The sequence below is a fragment of the Eretmochelys imbricata genome, chromosome 6 (genome assembly GCF_965152235.1).
Source record: "Eretmochelys imbricata isolate rEreImb1 chromosome 6, rEreImb1.hap1, whole genome shotgun sequence".
Classification (NCBI taxonomy): Eukaryota; Metazoa; Chordata; order Testudines; family Cheloniidae; genus Eretmochelys; species Eretmochelys imbricata.
The window spans coordinates 123,099,441-123,114,474 of record NC_135577.1 but is presented as its reverse complement, the minus strand read 5'-3'; positions in this window follow the sequence as shown (position 1 = coordinate 123,114,474).

The window sequence follows — 15,034 nt, the reverse complement described above, 5'->3', positions numbered from 1 at the left end:
ACGTAGTCTTCTGAATAACTAAACTCTACAACTCATAGTTTTCACGAAGTAAATTATATAGTGCAGCATACAGTAAATATGTACTCCATAGTAAAATGTCATTTGGAGATCCTGGTTCTTAAAAACACGAACAATGATGTCCAGTGCCCCCTAACTATCTCACAAATGAAGAAGTGATCAGAAGGGGAAAAAGATATGAAAACAACGACATCCTCTAACAAGCCAAATTAACACACACAAAGTCCTTTTTGTAACTGCAAAGCTTGCGGGGGTTTTGCTAAAGGTAGAGCTCACCTTAGCAATCTTCTCAAAAAGACGCTGAAAGTACATGCTCCCTACCGGTTCCTCTAGATATAAAATGAAAGAATCGTTGGAGCAAATGAACATTCCATGTAAACAAGCTTAGCACTGGACTTGCATAGCAAAAATCTGTTTTCATGTTTTAGTCTCTTTTGTTTTAGATTTATTTAAATCAATACTTTCCAATTATGGGGTTGTTTTGGTGGGGAGGGGTTGCAATTTTCCAATGTGTCTGAGGTAAATAAGACTCTTAAAGTATCTCTGCAGAGTGGTTTAAAAACTGAAGAATCTGAGAGATTGTAAATCTGTGTTTTAAAAATAAAAAAAATCAAATGAGAGCAGGTTGGAGCTTCTAATACTGAGCTGATTAAGAGCAGTGGTTATATAAAGAGCAGTCAGAGTCCATATTGTAAGTAAGTATTATTGCATCCATGAGAAATACAGCTCTAAAGCTTTTAAGGGTTGGTGTGGCTTATTGGGTTTTTTTTTTAGTGAATTAAGTGCTGATGAAAGATGCTAGATTGCCAGCTTTGAACACTCCATTCCTCTATTTAGCCCCAGAACCTACCTATGCACCAGAACAGTGTGCAGTTCTAGCCAGCAGGTACTGGATTCAGCCTAAGGCAAGTCGGGAAAAGGAGGCTTGGGTGTTCACACCTGACCACAGACTAACTTTGAAAGAGGATTCATGTGGATATGCGAGTCCTGAGATAAAATGAATTTAGGAGCCATGATACTAGCAAGGAGGAATTGTGACTCTGCTTGGAGTTAGAAACCCTTTGTGCTGGTGACGCACGGGTCCATGCAGAAGGTGACTGTGGTGTGTTGACTTGGGGTGGGATGGGTTTCATGATCACCATGGGATAGACCTGAGTGGTTTCTGTCTCACGTAGGTGGGCACATGCTAAGGCTTGGCGTTGGTGTGTGAAGCTGGATATGCAGCCTGCTGGGACAGCACAGGCCTCTTCTGTCCACAGCCAGGTATACAGTGGGCCCTAGAAACCCCTTCTCTTGTAATGTCACCATGCTCCTTTGCTTTGGCTGAGTTTCATTCAACGCGTCAGGAGTTTCCAGAGGCATGTTCTGAATAAGCTTTTCTTTCAGCTGCCTGCAAGATGTCCTCCCCGCCTTTCTGGGGAATGCCTGAACCCATTATAAGTAGACATTGTTCATGCTTCCCTTCATAAGAGCAAGCTGTTTACCCTCCTAAAGCAAATGGTGGTGAGATTCTTGTTCAGGAAAACTTCTCTTGTTAACCTTGCCAATTTCCTGATGTCTCAGCTTTCTCCTTTTTGTAGCAGATTAGTGGGGAAGGTCTAGCATTAGACCTTGGCTCATTGTGGAGAATGCACTTATTTCTTGGGCTGCCAGTCTTCTGGGGATGAACAGAGTTCAGACCTCCTTGCTCATATTATTAGGTCTTTCTGTGACATGTGACATATTTGATTATGAAGCACTCACTCTTTACTCATCCACAGGACCTGGCAGGGATGAATGGGCTGGGTTTACAGTGGTGCCATTTATTCTTTTTGGGGAGGACTGAAAGAGCTTCATTGGGTAATTTCTCCCAACCCCCTAAGATTCGCATATGCAGTGCTACCTTCTGTATAATGTGTATGTGAAGCCGAAGTAGGAGGCTGAGAGTTGCTCTGGGTTACAGTTGCAGAATATACTCAGATACCATGGTGATAAGTGTGGTGTCTATACCTAGATATGCTGATGATTCTCACCTCCACCTGGATTCTAAGGTCACCTTGCCAGGCATGGGAGGAAAGTTATGGTTCTGAATGAAAGCCAGATGGCATACATTCTGTAAGAGCAAGATGGGCAAGGAAAAACTTCTGAATTGCTTGGGTCCTGGCTGTCCAAAAAGTGACTTCTGTTACTGTACCTTCTGATCCCACCAGAAAGCTCTTTGTGCCTCCTCCCACTTTGGAGCCCCGAGTGAAGGAGGACACCACATTTGTGGAGGACATCTCTGGACCCTGGAGTTATCTGCCTTTTGTGCTTTCTCACGGTTCAAGTGTGAAGGCATTTAGGATGCAGTTCACGTAGGTTTTTTCCTTTAAATGTAGGCTTGTATTGAAGTCCTATCGTATGCTTTTGTTCACTCTGGCTTTTCCTTAAATTGGTCACATTGCCAAAGGGTTTTTAGCTCATCAAGCCAGAATAGAGAGGGTAGAAGCTGGGAGTGGGTTTGATCTGAATGCACTGTTCTCGACAGTAGTTAGCTGCATAGTCCGTAATGCACCCGGAGATCATAGCAATGAGGCCAATATAAACAAACAGCTGGTACAACATGGGCAATAGTTGTGTAACTTGCACCACCCTGCCACACAACCTGCTGCTTTGAACGTGACTATATCTAGGGCTCAGGTCTTTGTGCCTGCTCAGTCCTTGGCCTCTCTAATGAGTGTGCTGACAGGGATGGGGTGGTGGCGCAAGGCTGTGATGTTGTTCCCTGTCCAGTAGGAAATGGACTGTGAACTCAAACTCATTACACGCAGGTCACCATGAGTTGGCAACAGCTTTCGGTCACTACTAAACAAGGCTGGATTGAACCTATCAGGCAGAGGTGAAAGCTGCATATCCAGTCTCAATCCCTTCCTGTGAGCAGCACTGCGTTTACAGTGGCGCCGTGGCACCAGACCCACACGTGGAAGGGACCCATAATGACTACATGGGGGCCCCCAAAGAACTAATCCTGCCCTGGCCACAGGCCGACTGCAACTTCCCAGCGGGGCTGAAACACTCAGCAGCCCAGGAAGTGCAATGCACAGGGTGCAGCCGGAACTGGGTGTTGCGGTTTGTGCTGGGAGGTGTAATTCGTGCACCGCTGTGCTCTGCTGGGGCCCTAGGACCTGAGCTGCCAGCTGTACGACTAGTCCCACGATGTCCCATGCCATGCTGCGAGCTGCCCCAGTTGAAGCGGGCAGAGCGGACCAAAAAAACCCCAAGCGAGGAAACGGTGCAGGGAGCGGGTTCCTGGTAGGGATGTAAAAGTGTAACCGGTTAACTGATAAGCATCAGTCTTCTCGCTTTGGGTTTGCCAGTTAACGATTAAACCCTGCTGCTGGCCGAAGCCCAGAACCCGCGGGGCCGGCGGCCGGGTGGTGGCGGCGGGCGGTGGAGTCGGCAGCGGGCGGTAGAGTCCCCAGTGGCGAGGGCTGGGATCCCGGGGCGCGAGGGCTGGCAGGGGAGCCCTGCATAAAACATGGGGGTGCTGCAGCACCCCCCCAGTTAAACGTTGAACCGTGTAACTGATACAATTTTAATCAGTTACACAGTTACTTTTTTTATTTACATCCCTAGTTCCCCGCGCTGATCCTGCCACACCCTCCTCTCCCATGGGGCACGGGGTGAGGGTTCCTGGCTCAGTCCCACCCCCTCCCTGAGTCGCCCCTGGGGTGAAGGGGAGCTGGGGGAAGCAGAGGTGCTGTGCCTCCTGCCATGCGGACCCCGGCGACCCTGATGACCAGCCGTGGGCTCCTGGGCACCGTCTCAACCCTGCACCTTTGCGCCGAGAGGTGGGGGGGGTCTTTATTTGTGGTGCCTGGGGGCCGGGGCACAGTGACAGCTGGGATGGGTGGGGCTGGCTGCTGTGCCCCCTGCCAGTGGGAATGCCCAGAAACTGCGCCCCACACTCTGGGGAGCGGAGGGGGTAGAGCACAGGGGGGAAGGGGCAGTTGTGGGGTGAGTCCGGGTGCAATGAGGCAGCTGGCGGTGACTCCGTGGGGAGGAGGGATAGGAGAAGCGGAGTGTGAAGGTGGGGATTGGGTGTGGGTGGGCAGAGGGAGGTAGGGAGGGAAGAGTCTGAATTGAAAGTGGGGGTTGGGTGTGGAGGGCAGAGGGAGGGAAGAGTCCAGGTTGAAGATGGGGGTTGGTTCTGGGGAGGGCGGGGGGCTCAGTAGAAGTGAGGGAGGTGACAGTTCTAGGGTGAAAGTGGGGGGTGGGCAGTAGCAGGGAGGTTGAGGAGAGTCCTTGTGCGAAGGGGGAGGTTAATTGTGTGGGGGGAATGGTAAGGGGGTGGGGAGAGGAGAGCCCAGTTATGAAGGTTGGGGTAGGGGCTTAAGAATGGATTTTGTAGCCTTGGTGGTAAAGTGTGTGTGTGTGTGTGTGTGTCTCAATGGCCCTTTCTCCCTGCAAAAGATGGGCACCAGCAATTTTCCTCCCCACACTCCACCCCCGTAATTTTACTGATTCACTTGAAGTCATGAGGGACAGTGAGGCAAAGTGAGAAATAGGCTGAAGAAACTAACTTTTTAAAAAGTTTTGTAAACATTATTGTACCAAACTAGAAAATCTAGCTTTCAAAAAATGTATTTACAAAACAACTTTGGGGGGAGGAGATGGTGGTGGGGAGATGCAGGTGCCACTCAACTGACTGCTACATCCGGGCTTAATATGGCCCATAAATGTGCTAATTAAGCACTTGTGTTCAGGGCCCCAAGCAGGTCCTCAGTGTTTACACAAAAAAGATAAAACTAACAAACAATCCCCTCCTACACAAGTAAACCAAATTCAAGAGTATTCTGGGTATACTGATGCTAGCCCAGTTTGTTCTCTATGGGCTGAGTGGACCTCTCAATCAAGCGTGGCTTCAAATATCTTACTTTGTTTCTGAATAAAAGTTTTCATCCCCACCCCAGCAGTACTGGGTTTACTATGGTGCCAATGGCACCGTCGTGCTGGGCCCACACTCAGAAGGGGCCCATAACAACTACATGGAGGCCCACAAATATGTTTGGTGCTGGGCCCGCAAAAGGTTAATCTGGCCCTGCCTGTGAGTTTGTGTTTGGCTGTTTCCCAGTTTCTCCTTAACATGGACTGAGGGTGTCGATTCTGTTGACAGAGCTGCCCTGTGGAAGGACCTCTGAGGCACTGGTGTTCCCAACATCCTCCTGAGGTTAATTCAAGATCTACATGTTGATTCAGAGGGATGGGTGTGATGAGGGACCCATAGGTCTGACAGGTTTTACAGAAGATCCAGGGTGAAGCAGGGCTGTTCTGCCGCACAATGGATTGGCTCCTTGACCGTGTCTCCAGAAATGCTAGTATACTGTAACTGTAGGTTCAGCTACCAACCTGGATCATGCAGATGATGTCATCCTGTTTGGCCAGGACACAAACGACCTTAAAGATGCACTAGAGAGCTTCCAACGTGTGGCAGCTGCCCTTGGACTAAGGATTTCTTGGGCAAAAACGAATATCCAGAGTGTCAGTGCAAAAGTCGTGATACAAGACATCTGGGCTACCAGACAAATCATGTAAGTAATGCAAGATTTCATTTATCTAGGCAGTAAATTGCCATTAAATGGACACATCCAGCCAGACAGCCTAAGGAGAATCGGTTTAGCAGTCTCAGCCATGTAGGACCTGTATAGGGTCTGGAGACAAAAGAAGATGAAATTGTATACGAAAGCACGAATTTATCAAACCTGTGTATTTCCAGTCTTTTTATATGGATCTGAAACTCTGTGTTGCTTAAACAAGACATCAGGAGGCTGGAGGCATTTCAAGTGCATTGCCAGTGACGTCTGCTAGGCGTAAGGTGGTTTGATTTGATCAGTAATAGGGATGTATTATTAAGAACTGGCCTCAATCATAGAATATCAGAGTTGGAAGGGACCTCAGGAGGTCATCTAGTCCAACCCCCTGCTCAAAGCAGGACCAATCCCCAATTTTTGCCCCAGATCCCTAAATGGCCCCCTCAAGGATTGAGCTCACAACTGTTTAGCAGGCCAATGCTCAAACCACTGAGCTATCCCTCCCCGCAGTTTCCTTTTTCCACTCAAGAGGATTGAAGTCAATGTCGGTCACCACCGGCTGGCACTTTTTCGTCATACAGCCCATCTCGGACACAAAGTCCCTGCACAGTGAGCCCTGGAGATTAGATGTGAGGTCAGGAAGGGACACTGCCCAGTCATGGACTGGCAATGGTCACACGGCCATCCGCAATTAGCCTGGCTGCACCAGATCAGAAATAACTCTGTGGAGCTTTTACATGCCTGGAATAAAGACATACAATGTGGCTATGGGCGTTCGGTGCTGTCTAAGCATGTTGGTGGTGGTGATGAGGCTAAAGAAATTAGAAAATGTAAAAATCTGACCTTTGTCCCCTTACTAGCCCCTACACCACTGCAAGCAAGTAAACTGGATTGCAGATGAAAATATCCTACCTCAGGGAATGGCGCTGGGTGCTAACGACAAATGTCCTTGTCTGTAGCTATTGGGCACCTCTGCTATTCCCGCCAAGTGACCCAAGCCCCGTCCAATTGTTCTTGGAAAGCCCCCCCTACCTGACCTCCTCATCTACCCCTCCTGACTTGAACCTGGGCTGGATGATGGAGACCCTTCCACAAACTCCAGACATGCCCCTCTCATGACCTCAAAACCCTCCAGTTCCAGGTATCATGCACTTGGAGGGTTAATGATTATGGCTCTGTACTGATCATTTCCAGGCTGTGATGAGTAACTCTTGGCTCCTTCTGGAAATGCTCTTCACAGTGTTTTGCTTTTATCGCATGGAAAATGGGCTGTGCAAACAGCCCTTCAGTTAGAGGTGAGAAGCAAATCAAGCCCTTCTATGTCCAAATTGCACTCCAAGGAGAAGAAAACCACTCCACTGCCAGACCTTTTTTCTTCCCAGCAACCCACCATAGGGAAACTTCTCCTTCCTAGCCCTCCAATGGGAACAATGTGACAAAACCTTCTGCATCTGGAATTAAAGTTCTAAAACAATTACCAAATAATCTGTGGTTTTTAATTTTGTTGTGTGTACAGAGTGCAAAATGCCAATCTCTTAACCATACTTATCTTTAGGATGTGGATTAGAATGTCATAGACATAAATATCTCTGGACTTGTGCTAACAGTATGTTTTACTTAATTTCACTGGTAGAAGACAATATACAGTATCATCTGGTAAATTGCTTATTCCCCAATCATGATAGTTGCATGGAAGAAAAGGTATAAGCCAGGGCAGCAGGGTTAGAGTCACAAAGCTACAGAGGATCAATTTAACCTGCACACCTTGATTATGTTGTAAAGTTCATGGTTTTTAACAGGAGACTAAGTGAAGCTGCCTAATTTCTATGGGTCAGATTCTCCACTGTTTTACGTCAAGCATTTGTACTCACGTTGATTGGGTGTAATGGCTACAGAATGGGGAGAATGAGGCCCAGTAAGTTACACCTTTGTAGGGTCACTGTTGTTGTTTGATTGTCACGATTATTCAGTATTTCTATTTCAGTAGCCCCCAGAGACTCTGGCCCCATAGTACTAGGCGCTATACAAATATGTATGACATACTATACCTTAGAGGAGCGTCTTGTAATTCCCATATTCCTTATCTGTATATAATTGTGATATTGCATATAAAGCAGGCCATGTGAGGTATCAGGGAAAAGGTTATGATTGGCTGAAAGTCACTGTTCTATCTAAATATGTATATCTTTAATGCCTATGAAAGTATGAGATTGTATTGTATGATTGTCACTAAAACATGTTGTAAATTGGGGAATAAGCCAGATATTAGTTCCCCAGAGACAACAGCAAGGAAAGAACCAATGCCCGGGTGGGATGTCAAACAACCCATCAACAGCCATTGTCCAGCAAGGGAGCTACGATGCAATGACTCATCTGCATGAGGCCACACCAGGGGAATTGCTCAGCCTTGCCTGGACTTGTGTCAGCAATGCCCACCAGACATGCCTGGACTTGTGTTCTCCAAGCACATGGGACTAAGAATATAAAACAGAACACAGGGGACCCATGCTTGGCCTTTCTCCTTCCCCCTTTTATGCTGCAAGCAACAAGGACACTGTGAAGACTCCAACAGAAGGGACTGGCCCAGGTTTCAAGGGTGAAACCTGACCTGTGTACTATGAACTGCAATATCCACTGGGGTGAGAAAAATTGCTTAATCTAGATGTTGCCCAGTCGAATAGGGCTGAGAGTTTAGACTGCGTGCTTATGTTTTATTTTCTTTCGGTAATAAACTCTGACTTTTTGCCTATCACTTATCACAGAGGTGGGCAAACTATGGTCCGTGAGCCACATCCGGCCCACAGGACTGTCCTGCCCGGCCCCTGAGCTCCCAGCTGGGGAGGCTAGTCCCCGGCCCCTCCCCTGTTGTTCCCCCTCCCCCGCAGCCTCAGCGCACTGCGTCATCAATGCTCTGGTCCGCTGCTCCTTCTGGGTGGTGTGGCTGGCTCCAGCATGGTAAGGGGGCGGGGAGCAGGGAGTCCCAGGGGGGCAGTCAGGGGAGAGGAAGCAGGGGGCAATTGGATGGGGCAGAGGTTCTGGGGGAGGGTGGTCAGGGAACAGGGGGGCTTGGATAGGCATGGAAGTCCCGGGGGGGGCCTGTCAGGGGGTGGGGGTGTGGATAGGGGTCGGGGAAGTCAGGGGACAGGGAGAAGGGGCATGGGTAGAGGGTGGGGTCCCAGGGGGTGGTTAGGTGCAGGGGTCCTGGGAGGGAGAGGTCAGGGGACAAGGAGCAGGGGGGGTTGGATGGGTCAGGGTTTCTGAGGGGGGCAGTCGGGATGGGAAGTGGGAGGGGGAGGATAGGGGTTGGTGGCCAGGCTGTTTGGGGAGGCACAGCCTTCCCTACCCAGCCCTCCATATAGTTTTGCAATCCTGATGTGGCCCTTGGGCCAAAAAGTTTGTCCACCCCTGACTTATAATCACTTAAAATCTATCTTTTGTAGTCAATAAATTTGTTTTACTGTTTATCTTTACCAGTTAGTTTACCTGAAGTGTGTGGTAAATCTGCTCAGGTTTGCAAAGGCTGGTGTATGTCCACTTTCCATTGATGAAGTGGTGAACCAATTAATAAATTTTCACTGCTCATCTTGATCAGTGCAAAATGGTATATTCCTGAGGTACCGTGCTGGGAGCTGGAGGGATTTGGCTTGCCTTTCTCTGTGTGATTCATGAGTGGCTCTAGGAGCATTCATGCAATCTAGCTGGGTGTGGGGCTCCACATGCCGTTTTGCTGAGTGATAACAGGGCCTGGAGGGGTTTGCTGCTTGTCACTAGCAAAGCACTGTGAGAGACAGCCCAGGCTGGAGAGAGTTAAGGGGGCACAGTGGTCCCATGGTCCCAGGCTGCACCCTGGGGATCCCATGATGATATGTAACAAAGAGATGGTCCCTGCCCCAAAAAGTTTACAGTCTATGTATACGATTAGAAGCAACAAGTGAGTACAGAAGGACAGACAAGGGGGAGAAAAGGGCAACAATGAGATGAAAGTGATCTGCATGAGTGGTCATAGCAAACCAGCTGCATAGCCATTGCCGAGTTTGTTTGTAGGTATCATGGCAGAAGAGAGAGCCAGGAGGACAGTGTGGTGGATTTATATAGGAAGGTCCTTCCATGCATAAGGGGCACATTGGGGAAAAAAACCACAACAGTGGTTGTAGGAAAATTTGGCAAATGAACAATGCAGTTCTGCATCATTTTCAGAGGGGTGATGGGAGTCCATGTCTCAGCACTGTATAAGAGATGTTGGGTAGAGTGGGGATGGGTCCTGAAGGGCCTTGGAGATGAAGACAAGTAGTTGCTGGGGAGAAGAAACACAATCCTTGTGGGGCATCCACCGTCAGCCCCTCTGATTGCACTGTTCGCTGAGATAGGAATGCCAACTTTGGGAGAGAGCTCTGCGAAACACTGGGGATGTGTTGGGTAAATGGCAGAGCAACAGGGCTTGAAACATTGGTGGAGAATGTTCATACAAGAGTTTGTCCCACCAAGACGACAAAAGGTGAAATCCTAGTCTCAGCAACAGCTTCCATTGGCTTCAGTGGAGTCAAGATCTCACCCCAAGAATGAGTTGGGTCAAAAAGGGGGCAACATTCCCCCCCCCCCCCAAAATTGTTACTTTTCATTGAAATTTTGGAAAATATTGAATAGCTCTAGCCAGGAGCAAATTTTATGTGCAGCCTTCATTCATCAGGGGCTTCTGGGAGCTCACAGGTCGCCATTTGTCCTAAAATTTGCAACAAGTACTATTTTATAGCTAGATCGAAGATCTGAAGCTGAGTCAGACAAAACAAAGAAGCTTGGTGTAGCACAGCAGGAGTAGTGACTAGATGGGCAAATTGGTCCATCCTCCCCTTGTACAAATATCTGTCTGCGTGGTGCGCAGATACCCATGCCCCAGCACTGACTACAGATTAAATCCACCCTGAGCAGCGAGCCAACATGAGACTTACGCACAATTTACATCTCAGGTCAGGCTTAGTGAGACTTGAGTGCTGCATTGTATCTGTGCTGGCCCATGGCAAAGGGGTGAATTTCACTCACAGCTTGTGCCACAACATAGGCAGCGAAAGAGGAGGTGGTGGAGGCTAGGAGATAGGCCTCTTTATACTCTGTCATGACCCCAGACTGGTGTGTGATGACCATGTTGGGGAAGCCCTGTAGCTCCAGGATGGTTGCAGGGGGAGAGAAATGCAGAGAAGTGTAAGCAGTCTGAGGGTTAGTGCTGCTACTTGCTTGGGGCTGTATCTTTCCCTTCTCCACTTGTGCATTGTGTTCCCTCTCCCCAGTTTGCAGCCATTGCAGCATCTGGCTGGTTGTCTTCGATGTGAGCGTTTTCTGTGTTGCAATTCTTCTGGTTTAAAATGTGCTGCATGGTGCCCAAGGTCAAAGTCTGCTCGTGCTACGAGTTGAACTATGTTTCCATGACTTAGGCCTGTAAGCTGGGACCCAGTGCCGAAAGGATCCGTGCAGGGATTGTGGTGTCCCTGAGATCCCTGTCTTCTCTTTAGCAGCCAACCAAATATTAAGGGCCTGCTCCATCTCCCACAAAGACCAGGGTCAAATCGCCTTCTGGATTTCAAATGGGAGCAGGAACAGATCCATGTTCCCCCTGCATGTCCGCCAGCACCACGGCGGATGGCTTCCTTCTGAACGCTGGCATCTGGCAGAGGTGGCACTGAATGGTGATGCCAACATTGAGCAGGAAACCAGTCCTGTAGTTTAGTGAAATACCAACCAGTTTTTGAGCTGGCAGCGTGCACTCTTTGTACCAGCTCCAAAGGTGTGCCGACACCGTGGTCACCCCTGGCTCTGCGGATGCATTTAGGACCAAAACAGCAGCATACGCCGGGGACAGGGAGTGCAGATCATCTTGAATTTTACATGATTGAGGCTCTGCAGGACAGCATGGACTAGGCAAAGGCAAGAAAGGCCAAGGACTAGGAAAGACGAGAAAGCCAGAGACAGTGCTGGGCATTGTTCTACTGCTCCCGTGTTTAAATCACTGATATCTAATCTTGCCCCTGATTTTGGTCCTCATCTCGTCTGTCTTTTGTAAGCTGCTTCCCGTGACCTTTCCTCTGTCGAGGGGGGTGCATGTTACTCCAGCCAGCCCTTCATGCCAGCTGGCAGAGGGTGCTCTTGCCTAGCATATCTGGCTCCCTCCCCCAAGGCCGACTGAATTGTCTTACCACTGTCTGCTGCCACCTGCGTGGGTCCAGAGATCCCCAGGTAGCACTTCAAAACGTTGCTGCTAGTCCACAAGGCTAATACGAAAGATCGTAGAATCCACTTCATGAATTTTCCTGCTACGTTGGGCACTTCACGTTTCACCTGCTTTATTCAAATAGGAAATCTGTCTGTATTTGCGTGTGTATGAGAGAGAGAAAAAGGTGCTCTGAATAATTCCAGATTTAATTGGAAATTTAGTAAATCTGCTAAAATATTTAGTGGTTTCAATTTTTCCTCTTCTGTAAGAAACAAAGGCCCCTGGTTTATCATGTGTCTTTCAACAACTTTAATTTCATTTGTAGATTACGGATGGAAGTAGCATTTCCACTCGGTTGCATACTGGGCATTAAGAAGACAAAAACATTCATTGTTTGAAGCACTCAGAATTTTTTTTTTTCCAGACATTAAGCTGTAGGTGGCATTCTTTATACCTGACATCAGAGCACTTTTGTCAGGCGTTTAGTTGACAGGATTTACTGCAAACCCATCTTAGGTGTGTGAAGCAGTGAAAACAACAAAATGTTTCTGTCAGGTGGCGAGGTTTGGTGAAGAGGGAGCCGGGCTGATCAGCGCTGATAGGGTAACTGCTGCTTTTCAACCCACGTAATTAAAGGTTTGTAGAGTGCTTTGAAGGGAATTAATTAGCAGAGAATGGTGGTTTTGTTTACGGTTTTTCTCATCAACATAATCAGAAGCTAGCCTTGCTAGAGGTAGCAAACTGGACTGCGATTTCCCCAAGCCCATGAATGCTTCACAATTTTATGGTCCCTGCAGGCTTATTACATTGGTTTCTTCACTTTCATTTCTATTGTTGTTGTTATTGTGTTAGCCAGAAGCATGGTCTAGTGATTACAGCATTGGAGTGGGACTCGGGTCTTGTCTACCCTGGAAAGTTGTATCATTTTAGCTATACTGTTATAGTATCACTCCAGTGTGTGTGGACCAAGGCTATATTTGCCCTAGGAGTGCTTTGCCAGTGTAGGAATATCAGTATACCATCCCAGCAAAGCACTCCGAATGTGGGAGTAGCTGTCCTGGCAAAGCTGGGGTTTGTACAGGTATAATACAGCCACCTGCCCACTCCCAGCGCCTGAGCAAAATGAGCTATACTGGTAAAAGCACTGCGTCTACACTAAGGGCTTCTCCAGCTGTGTCAGTGATGGATCACGCCTCTTTACACTCCTGTCTCAGGCCACGCCTACATTACCACTTATGTCGGCAAAACTTATGTCCCTCAGGGGTGTAAAAAAACACACACCCACGAGCAACATAAGTTTCGCCAGCATAAGTGGTAGCATGCACAGCGTTATGTTGGTGGGAGAACTTCTCTCGCTCCTTGGGGGCGGTTTAATTATGCTGGCAGGAGAGCTCGCTCCCATCGGCATAGAGCGGCTACACAAGAGATCTGACAGCAGTGCAGCTGCATCAGTCTCTAGTGTAGACGTAGCCTGAGACAGCTGTTCCAGCAGAAGCCCATAGAGTAGACACCACATACTGGCAAAACCGTGCTTTTACTGGTATAGCTTGTTTTGCTGGTCTCTGTCTGTATAAAGGTGCTGGTGGTGGTCCCTTGCTCTCAAGCGGGGTGGGAGGCCACCCCACCTCACTGCGTCAGGCAGCAGCACTCAGGCTTGGGTCCCGCTGGTAGGGCCAGTTGTAAGCAGTCTATAGCTCGTAGCCTGCTAGCAGGGGCAAACAACCTTTAACAGTCTCGAGCTCTAGACCCCTCAAGTAGGGCAGAGCAGGGAGCAGTCTTTAGCCTAAGCCTCCAGGCTAAAGCAGCCAGCAAATGGAGCTCTGACCTCTGGGCAGGGCCGGGGGCAAGCTTTTGCCTAAACCTCCTGGCTAAAGTAGCCTGCAAACAAACAGTCTGGAGCCCGCAGCCTCCTGGCTGGAGTGAACCACAAGCAATGCACAGGCTTTCTGGCCTAGGACAGGCCACCACATCCGGGGTGGGGTTGGCGGCAGGATGACCCAGGCCCACCCTACTCCACCAAGTCCCAGCCCCAGGGCCTAACAGTGGCAAATGGTTCCACCACTGGGTCAATGGGGATCCTCTGAAACATGCTGACCTCTGCTCTGGCAGCAAAACTGGATACAGTCTGGCTTCCCTGGGCTACTTCCTACCACAGTCTGGGCAAGGGGGTCCATAGTCCAAGGGTTCTCTGTCTCTTTGGGTTACACCGTGGACGGCAGTCCCAGAAACTCCTCTCCAGGGTGGGCTGCCGCCGAGGGCAGAGCTCTACGCAGTGCAGGTTCAGCTCCAGAGTTCTGCAGCGGGCTGGAGATGTCTGTTTCCTTCCCGGCTCCCACTCAACTGAGCTGCCGGGTCCTCCCTTTGTACTTCCTGCCCTGTCCGGGTACTTCTGGCAAGGGCAGTGGGGTGGGTTTGGCTCCACCCACCAGGCAGAGTGTAGTGGTCCCTTGCTCTTAGGTCTGGAGGGAGGCCACTCCACCTCACTGCGCTGCTTTATACTAGTACAGTTATACATACAGGACTTTCTGCAACAGCTGTCAAGGTAAAGGAAGTTCTTGACATTCTCCAGGGTCTCTTTATTGATCTGAATTACAGAAGCAGGATCCTGGTGATTCAGAGCCTGTTGGTGGAATACTTTAGTTTTCTTGGTTGGGTATGAGGCCGAGTTGGTTGTAGGCCTCAGAGAAAGTTGAGCTGGTCATGTTCTTTGAATGCCAGAAAATTGACTCCCAAAGCAGGTCATGTTCTCTCAAAGGAACCATAGCCAACGGATGAAGGGCGGGCAAAGAAAGCACTTCAAAGACACCCTCAAAACCAACATGAAGAAGTGCAATATTGACATAAACTGATGGAAAACTCAAGCCCTTGACCAACCAAAATGACAAGGGACCTTGCGGCAAGGATCCCAGTATTTTGAGATCCAGCAGACAACAGGAAACAGAGAAACAGGAAAGGAGGAAAGAACATGCTGCAGCCCAACTCAGCAATCCAGATTCACACCTTCCATTGGGAAATGTCTGTCTCAATTGTGACAAGTTTTTTGGATCCTGGATTGGTCTCATTAGCCACCTGTGGATTCACCAGTGATAACTGGCTGTCATTTTACGGACGACAATAGTCCTCAAACTCTGAGGGATCACTGACACATACATATAGGAAGGGGAGTAACTATAAGACACCTTTATACCAGTGTAACTGCATCCACATTAGAGATTTTTACCACTATAACTTTGATGGTTTAAAAAAAAAATCACACCTCTAGCTG